We start from the raw sequence: 15,247 nt of genomic DNA on the forward strand, positions 1-15,247 counted from the left end.
CCGCATCATCAGCAGTCATTAACGAAGGCTGGTTAATGCTGATGTTTTGTAAGAAGCTCTCCGCCTTGCACTTTGTCTCTACGTTTTCATCAGGCAAGCACATGTGTTCTACAAAAGTTCCGCATTACCAATTGAGGATTATAAGCCCAAGCAATCGAGTGAGAAACCTAGGCCCAAGGGAGTATATTGCCCAATATGAAGTGAGGAATATAGGCCCTTTGAGTATATCGCGCAATCTTGAGTGAGGAACATAGACCCAAGTGAGTATAACATGCTCATTATGAAGTGAGGAATATAGGCCCTTTGATTATATTGCGCAATCTTGAGTGAGGAACATAGACCCAAGTGAGTATAACATGCTCATTATGAAGTGAGGAATATAGGCCCTTTAATTATATTGCCCAATTTCGAGTGAGGAACATAGACCCAAGGGATTATTATAATATGCTCATTATGAAGTGAGGAGTATAGGCCCTTTGAGTATATTGCGCAATCTTGAGTGAGGAACATAGACCCAAGCAAGTGTAGCATGCTCGTTATGAAGTTAGGAATTTAGGCCTTAGTGAATACCAATATCGTAATATCTCGAGTGAGGAACATAGGCTCAAGCGAGTACGTTGTACAATATCGAGTGAGGAACATAAGCCCTCATGATTATAATTATTTTATAATTGAGTGAGGGACATAGGCCCTCATTATTATATTTATACTAAAATAGAGTGAGAAACAGAGACCTTCATGATTATATTTATATTATAATAAAATGAGGGACATATTATATTTATAATGTACATAACTATATATAGTTACGAGTGAGTAACTATTATATACGTAACTAGTAATAATATAACTAATTTAGGAAATAAAATATTAAAAATATAATATTGTTATAGTTATAATAAAATAGAGTGAGGAACATAGTCTCTCATTATTGTATTTATATTATAATTGAGCGAGGAACATAGGCCTTCATTATTATATTTATAACATGATAGAGTGAGGAACAGAGACCCTCATGATTACATTTATAATATAATAAAATGAAGAACATATTATTTTATAACATACATAATTATATACAGCTGATAATATAAATAATTTAATTAATAAAATATATATAATACAACATTGTTACATTTATAATAAAATAGAGTGACGAACAAAAACTCTCATGATTATGTTTATATTATAATAAAATGAGAAACATATTATGTTTATAATATACGTAACTATACATAGCTAATAATATAAATAATTTAACTAATAAAATATTTATAATATAACATAATTATATTTATAATAAAGTATAGCGAGGAACATAGCCCTTTCATGGTTTTTATTTTTATGCTAATAGAATGAAGGACACAGGCCATCAGGGTTATCTTTATAACAGAGTGTAGATCATAGGCCATCACGATGATATTTATAATATATTAGGGTGATGAACATAGGCCCTCATGATTATATTTATAATATAATAGAGTTAACAATATAGGCCCTTATTACTATATTTATAATATAATCGAATGAAGAACTTTGGCCCTAATGATTATATTTATAATACAGTTGAGTGAGGAGTATAAACCTCATGATTATATTAATACAGTATTATAATTGAGTGAGGAACATAGCCTCATGATTATGTTTATTTACTATATCATTTAGTGTAAAGCACCGGTTTTCTTGGCATACAATATCATATGGTAAAAACATTACGCCTAGAAGAAAAATTGTATAATATTACAGAGTACGTAACAAAAGGCTTACATGATTATATTGTTATGGAGTGAGATATACAGAGTTTATGGCTTTTATAATTAGAAATGTAGGCTTACATGAACACTTATATTTAATTAAATAAAAAAATGAAGTAGCCTTTGAATTTATCAATATTACTTTAAGATAAAAATGACTGAAAAAGATGTTTTTTTGCGTATTCTAATTTAATAATTCGTGTACCTATTTTTTTTTTTTTTTTGAGCAATATTTATTGTGGTAATCAATAGTCATATTTTACAATATGTTTTCCACAAGGTACCACGGCAAGTAAACTAACTAAAAAGCGGTGTACAACAAAAAAATAAAAAGGACCGCAAAGAAACTATAGTCTAACTAAAAAACTAGTGAATAGTCTAACTAATATAATAATATTAGAACTGAATGCATAAAATATGTAGAACACAAGCTTGAGGATTGATATGAGTATTGTTTAAACAAAAAGTGGACAAATAATAGCTCAGTGAAAATAGTATACAAATATATGACAAGTTTTCTAGTCATGAAAACAAAGTGTAATATGAAATGGTTAAAATAGGTAAGGCTAAATGGTGAATGGTATTATTGGTCAGAGGATAGTAGGGGTAGTTTGAGTTTTGTTTTAAAAGATTGCAGAGGAAGAGTTCTTAAATGAGTGAAGAGATTATTAAATGAATTTAGCAGGTTACTGTTGAGTTTGTTGTGGTTTATGGCACTAGGTAATTTGAATCTGTTTCTGGTTTTGTGATTATGGTTTGAAAGCTATAGCTGAGCTATTTAGGGCAGTTATCGTGGAGTATTGAATGAGCAGCGAGGCAGGTGAAGTAATGTGATAGCTTAGGTAAGGGAAGAACTATTATTACTACTAATTTTTAGTGAACGTTCATTCGTCAGATCTTCAGCAGAGCGGTTTGTATTTTTCCAACGGCGTGATTTCGCAACGACGGTTTTAATTTAAACAACAATAATTGCATTTGCTTTAGAAGTTGTCTGTTCTTTTCATAAATTTTATCCGATTTTGCGGAAAAGTGGGGAACATAGGGCCTTGCGGAACATAGGGCGTGCGGAACATAGACCTGTCACCAGTAAAACGTTAGTGAACAATGTTTTTACTATAGTATATTTTCCTAGAAAATCAACCTTTGTAATGTCCAAACATTTGTTTGCCACAACGTCCTACAGTAATTGTTTTATCATTGTTGATATTATGACTTGTGACTCAAACTCGATGAAATTTAAGAATTGTGTAAGAGTTTACGAAAGTTTGCACAAACTAAATGGGTGTTCTATCTACCTATCTCGATGAAAATTTAAGAATTGTGTAAGAGTTTACGAAAGTTTGCACAAACTAAATGGGTGTTCTAATTGTTCTTACTTTATATTTCTCTCATTTTGCTGTCTTTTAAGATTAATCAACTATCTATCCAAAACAAATAAATTATAACACCATAACTATTTGTTTTAAACTTTCATATACTTGCTATGCACAGATGCACTGTCATTTGGGTACAACTACTGCAATAGTAACTTTACTAGTATGTGTTCTTAAACGTGTCAAAAGCATGCTAAATTTAAGTTTTCATGTATAAAATATCAGTATCGTCTATTTTCTTCTGGATAAACTACGAGTGAGCATATAAAGATGATGCTCTTTTGGTTAGGGTCCACGTATGGGTGAGTTTCTCATTTGAGCCTTCTATTTTTTTATTCTATGAAATCTGTAATGGCATCCTCACCAACACACTTTTTCACCAAGTTATAATGTAAACCGTTTATGTATGCCTCAGAAATCCGTTCTCCAGTCTCAAAACTAGAATAAACAATCTACGGTAACAGCAAATAGCAAGCCAAGTGTTTTTGGTATTATCAATGAATTTCATTATCGATTAATCATAAATACAGTTTCATTGCCACATATTGTAGTACAGTGAGTTTTGGTAACAAATCTTCGGTCGCAGACCTGCCAACCCAAGTGTGGGGCAATGCGTGAGACTTGGTTTTGGGGCAATTGATGTATCAATGATAGTATATATAAAATTGTGGAAATTGAGGCAAAAATCTCACGCACTTCTCACGCATTTTCATTTTTTCTTTGGGGTGATTGCATGAGTCTCACGCCCAATGCGTGAGAGTTGGCAGGTATTGTAGTGTTACTTAGCTTCACATGATTAATTGTTTAAGATTGCGAAAGTAGAAGATATATTGTACAACTGCCGCGTGTAGGAAGCGAAGAGATGAGTGTTTTATTGCTGATATCCATGCATGCATACAATGATAATTTCGCATTGTATATGTACGAATATATACGATATACAGTGAAACTCGGATAACTCAAACTTCAAGGGACCGAGCAAAAGTGTTCGAATTATCAGAGCGTTCAAGTTATCAGAGCACTATCACAAGTCCATGTATTTACTTATTCATTAGTAGATACATGTACATATACAAACTATAATATAAATCAAAAGCACAAATGGCTTGTTTCAAATTAAATGCTTCTAATGTAAAGCTTAAAACGTTTTTATCAAAAAGTAATAAGATTTTTCTATCACTTGAGATTGGTTTGTTGTTTGAGGTGATGTTATTGCCAGGACGTTTTTTAGATTGACATTGGCAAAACTTGATCGTTGCTGAAATGCTCAAAAGAAAAGACATCTTTTTCTTTTGAGCGTTTTACCCACGATCAATTTTGCCGATTTTTCTTGAAGTTTATGCAAAGATTACCTTACTTTATCTGAGATTCGTTAAGAGCAGCACGCCGAGGCAGTTCAATTAAAAGTTTTACGAGGTTTACGGTACATTGTATATCACTCACGCTTTTTGAATGGATACTTATTGAATGTACACACGTATTCTGTGTTTAGGTCAAACGATGAATAGTTTTTTTTAGCTAAGACAACGTATACGTTTAATTACAACAATCTTTAAGACGTTTTAAACATTCAACATTCCGACGTTGATTCAACACGGAATCAACGTCGGAAAACTATTCATCACGGGCTAGCCGGGTCACGCACTCAAGGATTTTCGCCACGCAAATACAAAACAAAAACAACATGCTGTTTTTGTTTTGTATGTGCGTGGCGAAAATCTTTGCGCGCGTGTCCCGGCTAGTCCGTGCTATTCATCGTAAAGCAGGATAAATCAAATTTCACCAAACCTTTAGAAAATTCGTTGACAAAAATGTTTTGCCGATGGAGGTAATAACGACGCTTATGAATTACGGAAAGTTGAGGTTTACCTCTATGGCTTGGAATAAAGTGATTTTCTAAAGCGATAGCAACCGTTTCGGTAGCCGTTGGGCAAAAAACAGTTCGTTATAACAGTGTTGAGTTCGAATTATATAGAGCCATTTATCATTGCGTGGGAACGGACCAAGCAAATCTAGTCGAGTTAACCATGTGTTCGCTATATCCGAGGGCGAGTTATCCATGTTTCACTGTATATATGAATGCCACATCTCCCTTTTTATCCAAAAGGCCAACTGAGTAAGCGGACAATATGTATGAGTATAATAAAGGGATAGCTGTAAGCAAGTATAAGCATAAAATACAATATAATGCAGACCTGCGCAAACTAACCAAGCCTAGAGGGTGAGGCGGTTTGGAGGTCTACGCGCCCGGTTGCTACGGCGTGGAGATGGAGCAATCTGGGGTCTCTGAGCAGTTTGATTGATCGGCTGTGGACTGCTAAGCGTGGGAGTTGTAGGTCTAGCTTGGTGGTTGTCACAAGTATGGTTGTCAGGTACCGGGGTGAGTGAATGTCGGCTACGTCGTACCTCGTGTGAACTAGTCTGAATCGCAAACGAATTGTCGGGAAGTCTCTGTCTTACGGTACCTGTCCTGCCTAAGTCTCGGATGTAAACATTGTCGTCAGGTTCTTTGGGTGGTAGTGGTCGTGTTTTGTGTCAGCGATCGTAGTTGTATTTCATTTGTTGTTTGTAAGTGTGTTCACGGTCTTTAACTAAGTCATAGCTTGGTATCATCAGGTTTAATGAAGAAGGATTTATGGGTAAATCACAACGGAGTCGTCTACACATGAGTAGTTCAGCCTGGGAGTATCCATTTCGAATTGGTGTATTTTGGTATGCAAGTAAAGCTTTGTATGGATCTGTAGATTTCTTGAGAAGATTTTTGACTGTTCTAACAGCGCGTTCGGCAGCTCCATTTCCTTGAGGATAATGTGGTGAGCTTGTGACACTCTGAAACGAGTAATCTTTGGCAAATTGACGGAATTCTTGACTTGCGTACTGTGGTCCATTATCGAAAACAACGATTTCTGGAATGCCATGACGGGCGAAGATCGATTTGAGTGATGTTATAGTCGATTTGCTGTCCAGGTTCGACAGTTTGCTGATTTCAACATACCTTGAAAAATAGTCTGTTGCAATGACGTAATTCGATTGATTCCAATAGAACAAGTCGGTTCCAACTCGTTGCCACGGTCTGTCTGGCAGATTGCTAGGTTTCAAGGGTTCTCGATGTTCGTCTTGGTTTACTTGACATGTGCGACATAATTTGACCATCTTTGCCATTTCGGCGGATATACCAGGCCACCAAACAGATGTCCACCATGTAATCGTCGAAGAATACTCAGGCGTTCCGACAGAGGTATTACGATACGTTTAGCATACAGCAATAAACCATCGGCGAGTGTGAGTTGAGACTGAGCATGCCAGTATGGTTTGAGATGTGTGTCAACGTCGGATAAATATGCTGGCCAACCTCGTTGGGTGTACTCAATCACAGATCGGAGAGTTGTTTCCTCTTGTTGCTTGTTCCTAAGCTCAACTAGTCGTTGTTCAGTTGTTAGTAGATTCACTATGTCAGTAATTGCGCTCACGTCAACATCTTTTGCTAGCTCAACATCATCTTGGCTCGGTCTTCCGGAAGGTTGTCGCGACCATAAATCAGCTATATAGTTGGTTTTGCCTGGAATATGCTCTACTGTAAACGCATACTTCATAGTTCTGAGTCTTTGTCTCTGAATTCGCAATGTCAGGTCATTGATGGCTTTTGAATTAAATATCGGTACCAACAGCTTGTGGTCGGTCTCAATTGCCACCTTTGGATGACCAAGGATGTACATCTCGAATTTCATGCAACCCCAAGCAATGCCGAGAGCTTCTTTTTCGATAGACGACCATGTCTTTTCTGTGTCGGTCAAGGATCTGGATTTAGCCGCTACCAAGCATTGAGTGCCATCGTCTTGTATTTGGAACAGCACAGCTCCTAAGCCTTCGTTAGACGCGTCACACATGATGACTGTGCGCCTTGTTGGGCTGTACCAAGCTAAGCATGGTGTAGCATTGAGCTGTTTTAATGTCTATCACGGCTTGTTTTTGTGTAATGTCCCAGGCCCACGACGAATCCTTTCTAAGCAATGCTGTTAAGGGAAGGGTCAATTCGGTTATTCTGGGTGAGAACTTTCCGAGTTGATTGACAGATCCCAGAAATGACTGTAATTGTGTTTTGTTAGTCGGGTCGGGTATTGCGAGTATGTTCTGTATACGGTTGGGATCAGCGCTAACGCCTTCGACACCTACATAATGACCTAAGAACTTTAACGAAGTTTGCCCGAATTTGCAGTTTTGTGGTTTAAAGTCATATCTACAGATCTTAGTTGTTCTAACACGCGACGTACACAAGCATCTTGTTCGGTTCTGCTAACCGTGCTGTATACTAACAAATCGGCCATATGGCAAACGACACCATCCATTCCCTCGAATATGTCTCTCATACAACGCTGAAATATGTCACCCGCACTGACTAGACCGAAGGGCACTCTGTTATAGCAGTATCTTCCGAAGGGGGTGATAAATGTTGTGAGTAGTCGTTAATTCTCAGCTAATGGTATTTGATGGTAACCCGAGTTTGCGTCTAGTTTGGTTAAAAACTTTGCGCCGGATACTATAGCTAATGTACTGTTAACTGAGCTACTCGGGTGTGTATCCTGTTTTACAGCACGGTTCAGGTTAGTTAGATCGGCGTATATGCGGATTTGATTCGGGTCATCCTTTGGCACCAGGACCATCCCTGCGCACCAGTCAGTCGGTGTCATAACCCTAGAAATTACGCCTTTCGACTCTAGATCTTCTAGTTGTCTCTTAACTATGGATAACCTCGGTTGTGAAACCTCATATGGGACGTGTAATGCGACCGGTTTGGCGTCGCCTCTGACCTCTATCGTATAAGGCTCAGTTAGCTTACCTAGGCCTGTAAAAACTTCGGGATATTCATAAAAAAATCTGCAATTAGAATCAGAAATTGATCTATCGCATGAAACATTCGTTACATAATCAGCATCATAATGCACTAAACCTAAGGAAATGCATGCAGATCTACTTAAAAGATTAGTAGTTTGATTCTCAACTATATAAATGACCTCGTTAGCGTGTCTATTACCAACGCTCAACTTTGCGTTTACCTTTCCAACAACAGGTAATGCGAAGTTCCCAGGGCCTATGAGACGGCGGTCTGACCGGGTTATCTGATTATCATGCCACCCGATTTCACTGCAAACTGAAACATCGGCGCCAGTATCAAGTTTAAAAGTTCGTTTTAATACCTGACCATTGTCTAGTGTAATGTCTAGTGTTGAAGTCCATGGTTTACTTGATTGACTAAGGTTCTTCACCTCTTCCAGAAAGTCGGTTGAATTGTCAATTGTGGTTACTTCTGTCACGTTTGGGTTAGCTTTACGGCATGCTACTTTCCAGTGGCCAACACTTTTGCAAAAGTCACACTTAGATTTGATAGCTGGGCAAGACTGCTTACTGTGCTGAGGGAATCTACCGCACCTGTGACGTTTGGAGCTGGTGGTGGGTTTAGACTGATGCTGTTTGGATAAAGCGTGTGTTTGAGGTTTATATGCTGTAGCTTTAGGCTTGTACGCAGTGTCACTACGGTGTTTGTCTTTAGTGTATTGGCCTCTACTACTAGACTTCACCATGTCTACTGTACTTCCTTACTGTTTGTGCCCGACCTCACTACTGGTTGCGCTTGCTTGGCTGCGTCAAAGCGTCTGCACATTGCAACGGCGTTTGCCAATGTCAAGTCTGCTTCCGATTGCAACTTTTTGCTCAAGCAATCGTCGTTTACTCCCACAACTAGTCTATCCCGTATTAGTTGCTCTCTTAAAGTTCTGTATTCGCAGTATTCTGCCTGGCGATATAGCTTATGTATATAAGTATCCATGTCATCTTGGCCTTGCACTAACTTGTTAAATTTCGCACGTTCCACAATTGTGTTAGTTCGAACGCCAAAGTAGTCGTTGAATGCCGCGATAACGTTCTGGTGAGTGTCTTCGTTAATACCTCGAGCTAAAATAATGTCTTCAGCTTGTTCGCCAAGGGTATATATGAGAGTGCTTATTTGTTCTATCTCAGGTGCTTCGGCTAAACGGCTGGCATCTCTATAACGCATCCATCTAGCTCTCCAACGAGACCAATTGCCCGGATCTGTAAAGTCGAATTTATCCGGTGGGTTTAGTCTCAGAGCGTGAAAACGTGGACTTTGGGCTGGTTCATCTTCATCCCCCATCACTATAAATGTGTGAGGATGACAATCACTGCCACCATGTCATGTTACTTAGCTTCACATGATTGATTGTTTAAGATTGCGAAAGTAGAAGATATATTGTACAACTGCCGCGTGTAGGAAGCGAAGAGATAAGTGTTTTATTGCCGATATCCATGCATGCATACAATGATAATTCCGCATTGTATATGTACGAATATATACAATATATATATGAATGCCACAGGTATGTCCGGTCGGTGCTAGAATTATCAGTCTCTGTATTTTACCACTTGTATGTAGTGTTTTCGTACTAGGGGCACTTTATCGTACCTGGTCTATGTTTGGGTGGTACAACCTAAACTTGAGAGAATTTCACATGAGTTCGTCCCACGCAGCTATGAACAATCACACCCGTTTAGTTTATTGAAGAAAATAACCATGCCATGACATAAAAAAGTGAGTTAATAAAACACTGATATTTCATGATATTTATTTTTATATTTACTTAGCAATTAGCATCATATCTGTTGTCTGTGACAAACTTGATCCGCTTCCAAATTCTACAATTTTCTTTATTTTCACACTGTTAACACACCCTGCAAGCATCTAACGCAACAACCAGAGAACTTTTTGTCATTAATGCCCCTTGTCCGGTCATCCTTATGCCATGTATTTACGCACATTTGTTTTAACTGTGGTTACTTTTGGATGATCTTTGTTGACATACCTTTGACAGTAGTACAATCACGCATAGTAATCGATTCTGAAACATGAATGGTTTGCCTGAAAGTTCTCATAAAAATTCCATGAATCACTCAAAACTCTGGTTTTGTAGCTTAAAAAATCATGAGCTCCAAACAGTAAGCTTCGTTTCATCACTAAGCATGAAACTAACAAAATCAGACAGTTTTACACCCTGTCTTCTTATTAGAACTCAGAATAAGTTATTTTTGTGCACCAATAAGAAAAAATGATGTGTAAAGATTTTACACTTGAATAGTTATATAAGTAAAATCACTAACCCTATATATATATTACTAGCATTTATATTGTATTTAAAGGGTAAGTAGGTTGAGTAACAATTTACTCACATAACTGAATAGATATAAAACTTTGCTGGGCAATTTAGGCACTTTGGCAGTTTAGGTAGGTGTTAGACTATTTAGGCAGGTGTTGGACTATTTAGGTAGGTGTTAGACTATTTAAGTAGGTGTTAGACTATTTAGGTAGGTGGTAGACTATTTAGTTAGGTGTTAGACTGTTTAGGTAGGTGTTAGACTATTTAGGTAGGTGTTAGACTATTTAGGTAGGTGGTAGACTATTTAGGTAAGTGTTAGACTATTTAAGTAGGTGGTAGACTATTTAAGTAGGTGTTAGACTATTTAGGTAGGTGTTAGACTATTTAGGTAAGTGTTAGACTATTTAAGTAGGTGGTAGACTATTTAGGTAGGTGGTAGACTATTTAGGTAAGTGTTAGACTATTTAAGTAGGTGGTAGACTATTTAAGTAGGTGTTAGACTATTTAGGTAGGTGGTAGACTATTTAGGTAGGTGTTAGACTATTTAGTTAGGTGTTAGACTATTTAGGTAGGTGTTAGACTATTTAGTTAGGTGGTAGACTATTTAGTTAGGTGTTAGACTATTTAAGTAGGTGTTAGACTATTTAGGTAGGTGTTAGACTATTTAGGTAAGTGTTAGACTATTTAGGTAAGTGTTAGACTATTTAAGTAGGTGGTAGACTATTTAGGTAGGTGTTAGACTATTTAGGTAAGTGTTAGACTATTTAAGTAGGTGGTAGACTATTTAGGTAGGTGGTAGACTATTTAGGTAAGTGTTAGACTATTTAAGTAGGTGGTAGACTATTTAAGTAGGTGTTAGACTATTTAGGTAGGTGTTAGACTATTTAGGTAAGTGTTAGACTATTTAAGTAGGTGTTAGACTATTTAGTTAGGTGTTAGACTATTTAGGTAGGTGTTAGACTATATAAGTAGGTGGTAGACTATTTAGGTAGGTGTTAGACTATTTAGGTAGGTGTTAGACTATTTAGGTAGGTGTTAGACTATTTAGGTAGGTGTTAGACTATTCAAGTAGGTGTTAGACTATTTAGGTAAGTGTTAGACTATTTAGGTAGGTGTTAGACTATTTAGGTAGGTGGTAGACTATTTAGGTAGGTGTTAGACTATTTAGGTAGGTGTTAGACTATTTAGGTAGGTGTTAGACTATTTAAGTAGGTGGTAGACTATTTAAGTAGGTGGTAGACTATTTAAGTAGGTGGTAGACTATTTAGTTAGGTGTTAGACTATTTAGGTAGGCGTTAGACTATTTAGGTAGGTGTTAGACTATTTAAGTAGGTGTTAGACTATTTAGGTAGGTGTTAGACTATTTAGGTAGGTGTTAGACTATTTAGTTAGGTGTTAAACTATTTAGGTAGGTGTTAGACTATTTAAGTAGGTGTTAGACTATTTAGGTAGGTGTTAGACTATTTAGGTAGGTGTTAGACTATTTAAGTAGGTGTTAGACTATTTAGTTAGGTGGTAGACTATTTAGTTAGGTGTTAGACTATTTAAGTAGGTGTTAGACTATTTAGGTAGGTGTTAGACTATTTAGGTAAGTGTTAGACTATTTAGGTAAGTGTTAGACTATTTAAGTAGGTGGTAGACTATTTAGGTAGGTGTTAGACTATTTAGGTAAGTGTTAGACTATTTAAGTAGGTGGTAGACTATTTAGGTAGGTGGTAGACTATTTAGGTAAGTGTTAGACTATTTAAGTAGGTGGTAGACTATTTAAGTAGGTGTTAGACTATTTAGGTAGGTGTTAGACTATTTAGGTAAGTGTTAGACTATTTAAGTAGGTGTTAGACTATTTAGTTAGGTGTTAGACTATTTAGGTAGGTGTTAGACTATATAAGTAGGTGGTAGACTATTTAGGTAGGTGTTAGACTATTTAGGTAGGTGGTAGACTATTTAAGTAGGTGGTAGACTATTTAAGTAGGTGTTAGACTATTTAGGTAGGTGTTAGACTATTTAGGTAGGTGGTAGACTATTTAGGTAGGTGTTAGACTGTTTAGGTAGGTGTTAGACTATTTAGGTAGGTGTTAGACTATTTAAGTAGGTGTTAGACTATTTAGGTAGGTGTTAGACTATTTAGGTAGGTGGTAGACTATTTAAGTAGGTGTTAGACTATTTAGGTAGGTGTTAGACTATTTAGGTAGGTGGTAGACTATTTAGGTAGGTGTTAGACTATTTAAGTAGGTGTTAGACTGTTTAGGTAGGTGTTAGACTATTTAGGTAGGTGTTAGACTATTTAAGTAGGTGTTAGACTATTTAGGTAGGTGTTAGACTATTTAGGTAGGTGTTAGACTATTTAGGTAGGTGTTACACTATTTAGGTAGGTGTTAGACTATTTAAGTAGGTGGTAGACTATTTAGGTAGGTGTTAGACTATTTAGGTAGGTGTTAGACTATTTAAGTAGGTGTTAGACTATTTAGGTAGGTGTTAGACTATTTAGGTAGGTGTTAGACTATTTAGGTAGGTGTTAGACTATTTAAGTAGGTGTTAGACTATTTAGGTAGGTGGTAGACTATTTAAGTAGGTGTTAGACTATTTAGGTAGGTGTTAGACTATTTAGGTAGGTGTTAGACTATTTAGGTAGGTGTTAGACTATTTAGGTAGGTGTTAGACTATTTAGGTAGGTGTTAGACTATTTAAGTAGGTGTTAGACTATTTAGGTAGGTGTTAGACTATTTAGGTAGGTGTTAGACTATTTAGGTAGGTGTTAGACTATTTAAGTAGGTGGTAGACTATTTAGGTAGGTGTTAGACTATTTAAGTAGGTGGTAGACTATTTAGGTAGGTGTTAGACTATTTAGGTAGGTGTTAGACTATTTAAGTAGGTGGTAGACTATTTAAGTAGGTGTTAGACTATTTAGGTAGGTGTTAGACTATTTAGGTAGGTGTTAGACTATTTAGGTAGGTGTTAGACTATTTAAGTAGGTGGTAGACTATTTAGGTAGGTGTTAGACTATTTAGGTAGGTGTTAGACTATTTAAGTAGGTGTTAGACTATTTAGGTAGGTGGTAGACTATTTAGGTAGGTGATAGACTATTTAAGTAGGTGTTAGACTATTTAGGTAGGTGTTAGACTATTTAGGTAGGTGTTAGACTATTTAGGTAGGTGTTAGACTATTTAAGTAGGTGGTAGACTATTTAGGTAGGTGTTAGACTATTTAGGTAGGTGTTAGACTATTTAAGTAGGTGTTAGACTATTTAGGTAGGTGGTAGACTATTTAGGTAGGTGATAGACTATTTAGGTAGGTGGTAGACTATTTAAGTAGGTGTTAGACTATTTAGGTAGGTGTTAGACTATTTAGGTAGGTGGTAGACTATTTAGGTAGGTGTTAGACTATTTAGGTAGGTGTTAGACTATTTAAGTAGGTGTTAGACTATTTAGGTAGGTGTTAGACTATTTAGGTAGGTGTTAGACTATTTAGGTAGGTGTTAGACTATTTAGGTAGGTGTTAGACTATTTAGGTAGGTGGTAGACTATTTAAGTAGGTGTTAGACTATTTAGGTAGGTGTTAGACTATTTAGGTAGGTGTTAGACTATTTAGGTAGGTGTTAGACTATTTAGGTAGGTGTTAGACTATTTAGGTAGGTGTTAGACTATTTAGGTAGGTGTTAGACTATTTAGGTAGGTGGTAGACTATTTAAGTAGGTGTTAGACTATTTAAGTAGGTGTTAGACTATTTAGGTAGGTGTTAGACTATTTAGGTAGGTGTTAGACTATTTAGGTAGGTGTTAGACTATTTAGGTAGGTGTTAGACTATTTAGGTAGGTGTTAGACTATTTAAGTAGGTGGTAGACTATTTAAGTAGGTGGTAGACTATTTAAGTAGGTGGTAGACTATTTAGTTAGGTGTTAGACTATTTAGGTAGGCGTTAGACTATTTAGGTAGGTGTTAGACTATTTAAGTAGGTGTTAGACTATTTAGGTAGGTGTTAGACTATTTAGGTAGGTGTTAGACTATTTAGGTAGGTGTTAGACTATTTAGGTAGGTGTTAGACTATTTAGGTAGGTGTTAGACTATTTAGGTAGGTGTTAGACTATTTAGGTAGGTGTTAGACTATTTAGGTAGGTGTTAGACTATTTAAGTAGGTGGTAGACTATTTAGGTAGGTGTTAGACTATTTAGGTAGGTGTTAGACTATTTAAGTAGGTGGTAGACTATTTAAGTAGGTGTTAGACTATTTAGGTAGGTGTTAGACTATTTAGTAGGTGTTAGACTATTTAGGTAGGTGTTAGACTATTTAGGTAGGTGTTAGACTATTTAGGTAGGTGTTAGACTATTTAGGTAGGTGTTAGACTATTTAGGTAGGTGTTAGACTATTTAGGTAGGCGTTAGACTATTTAGGTAGGTGTTAGACTATTTAGGTAGGTGTTAGACTATTTAGGTAGGTGTTAGACTATTTAGGTAGGTGTTAGACTATTTAGGTAGGTGTTAGACTATTTAAGTAGGTGGTAGACTATTTAAGTAGGTGGTAGACTATTTAAGTAGGTGGTAGACTATTTAGTTAGGTGTTAGACTATTTAGGTAGGCGTTAGACTATTTAGGTAGGCGTTAGACTATTTAAGTAGGTGTTAGACTATTTAAGTAGGTGTTAGACTATTTAGGTAGGTGTTAGACTATTTAAGTAGGTGTTAGACTATTTAGGTAGGTGTTAGACTATTTAGGTAGGTGTTAGACTATTTAGGTAGGTGTTAGACTATTTAGGTAGGTGTTAGACTATTTAGGTAGGTGTTAGACTATTTAGGTAGGTGTTAGACTATTTAGGTAGGTGTTAGACTATTTAGGTAGGTGGTAGACTATTTAAGTAGGTGTTAGACTATTTAGGTAGGTGTTAGACTATTTAGGTAGGTGTTAGACTATTTAGGTAGGTGTTAGACTATTTAGGTAGGTGTTAGACTATTTAGGTAGGTG

General features: G+C 36.5%; 1 protein-coding gene across 1 annotated transcript in view; it reads left to right on the top strand.

Annotated features, from left to right (window-relative positions):
* Nucleotides 1-2,801: 2,801 nt before the first annotated feature.
* Nucleotides 2,802-15,247, top strand: part of LOC137405768 (vacuolar protein-sorting-associated protein 36-like) — a 74,257-nt gene continuing 61,811 nt past the window's right edge. The window contains exon 1 of the mRNA XM_068092156.1: nucleotides 2,802-2,847. The gene's annotated coding sequence lies outside the window, so the exon portion shown is untranslated. The remainder of the gene's footprint in view (nucleotides 2,848-15,247) is intronic.

The sequence above is a fragment of the Watersipora subatra genome, chromosome 10, assembly GCF_963576615.1.
Source record: "Watersipora subatra chromosome 10, tzWatSuba1.1, whole genome shotgun sequence".
In the NCBI taxonomy this organism is placed as follows: Eukaryota; Metazoa; Bryozoa; class Gymnolaemata; order Cheilostomatida; family Watersiporidae; genus Watersipora; species Watersipora subatra.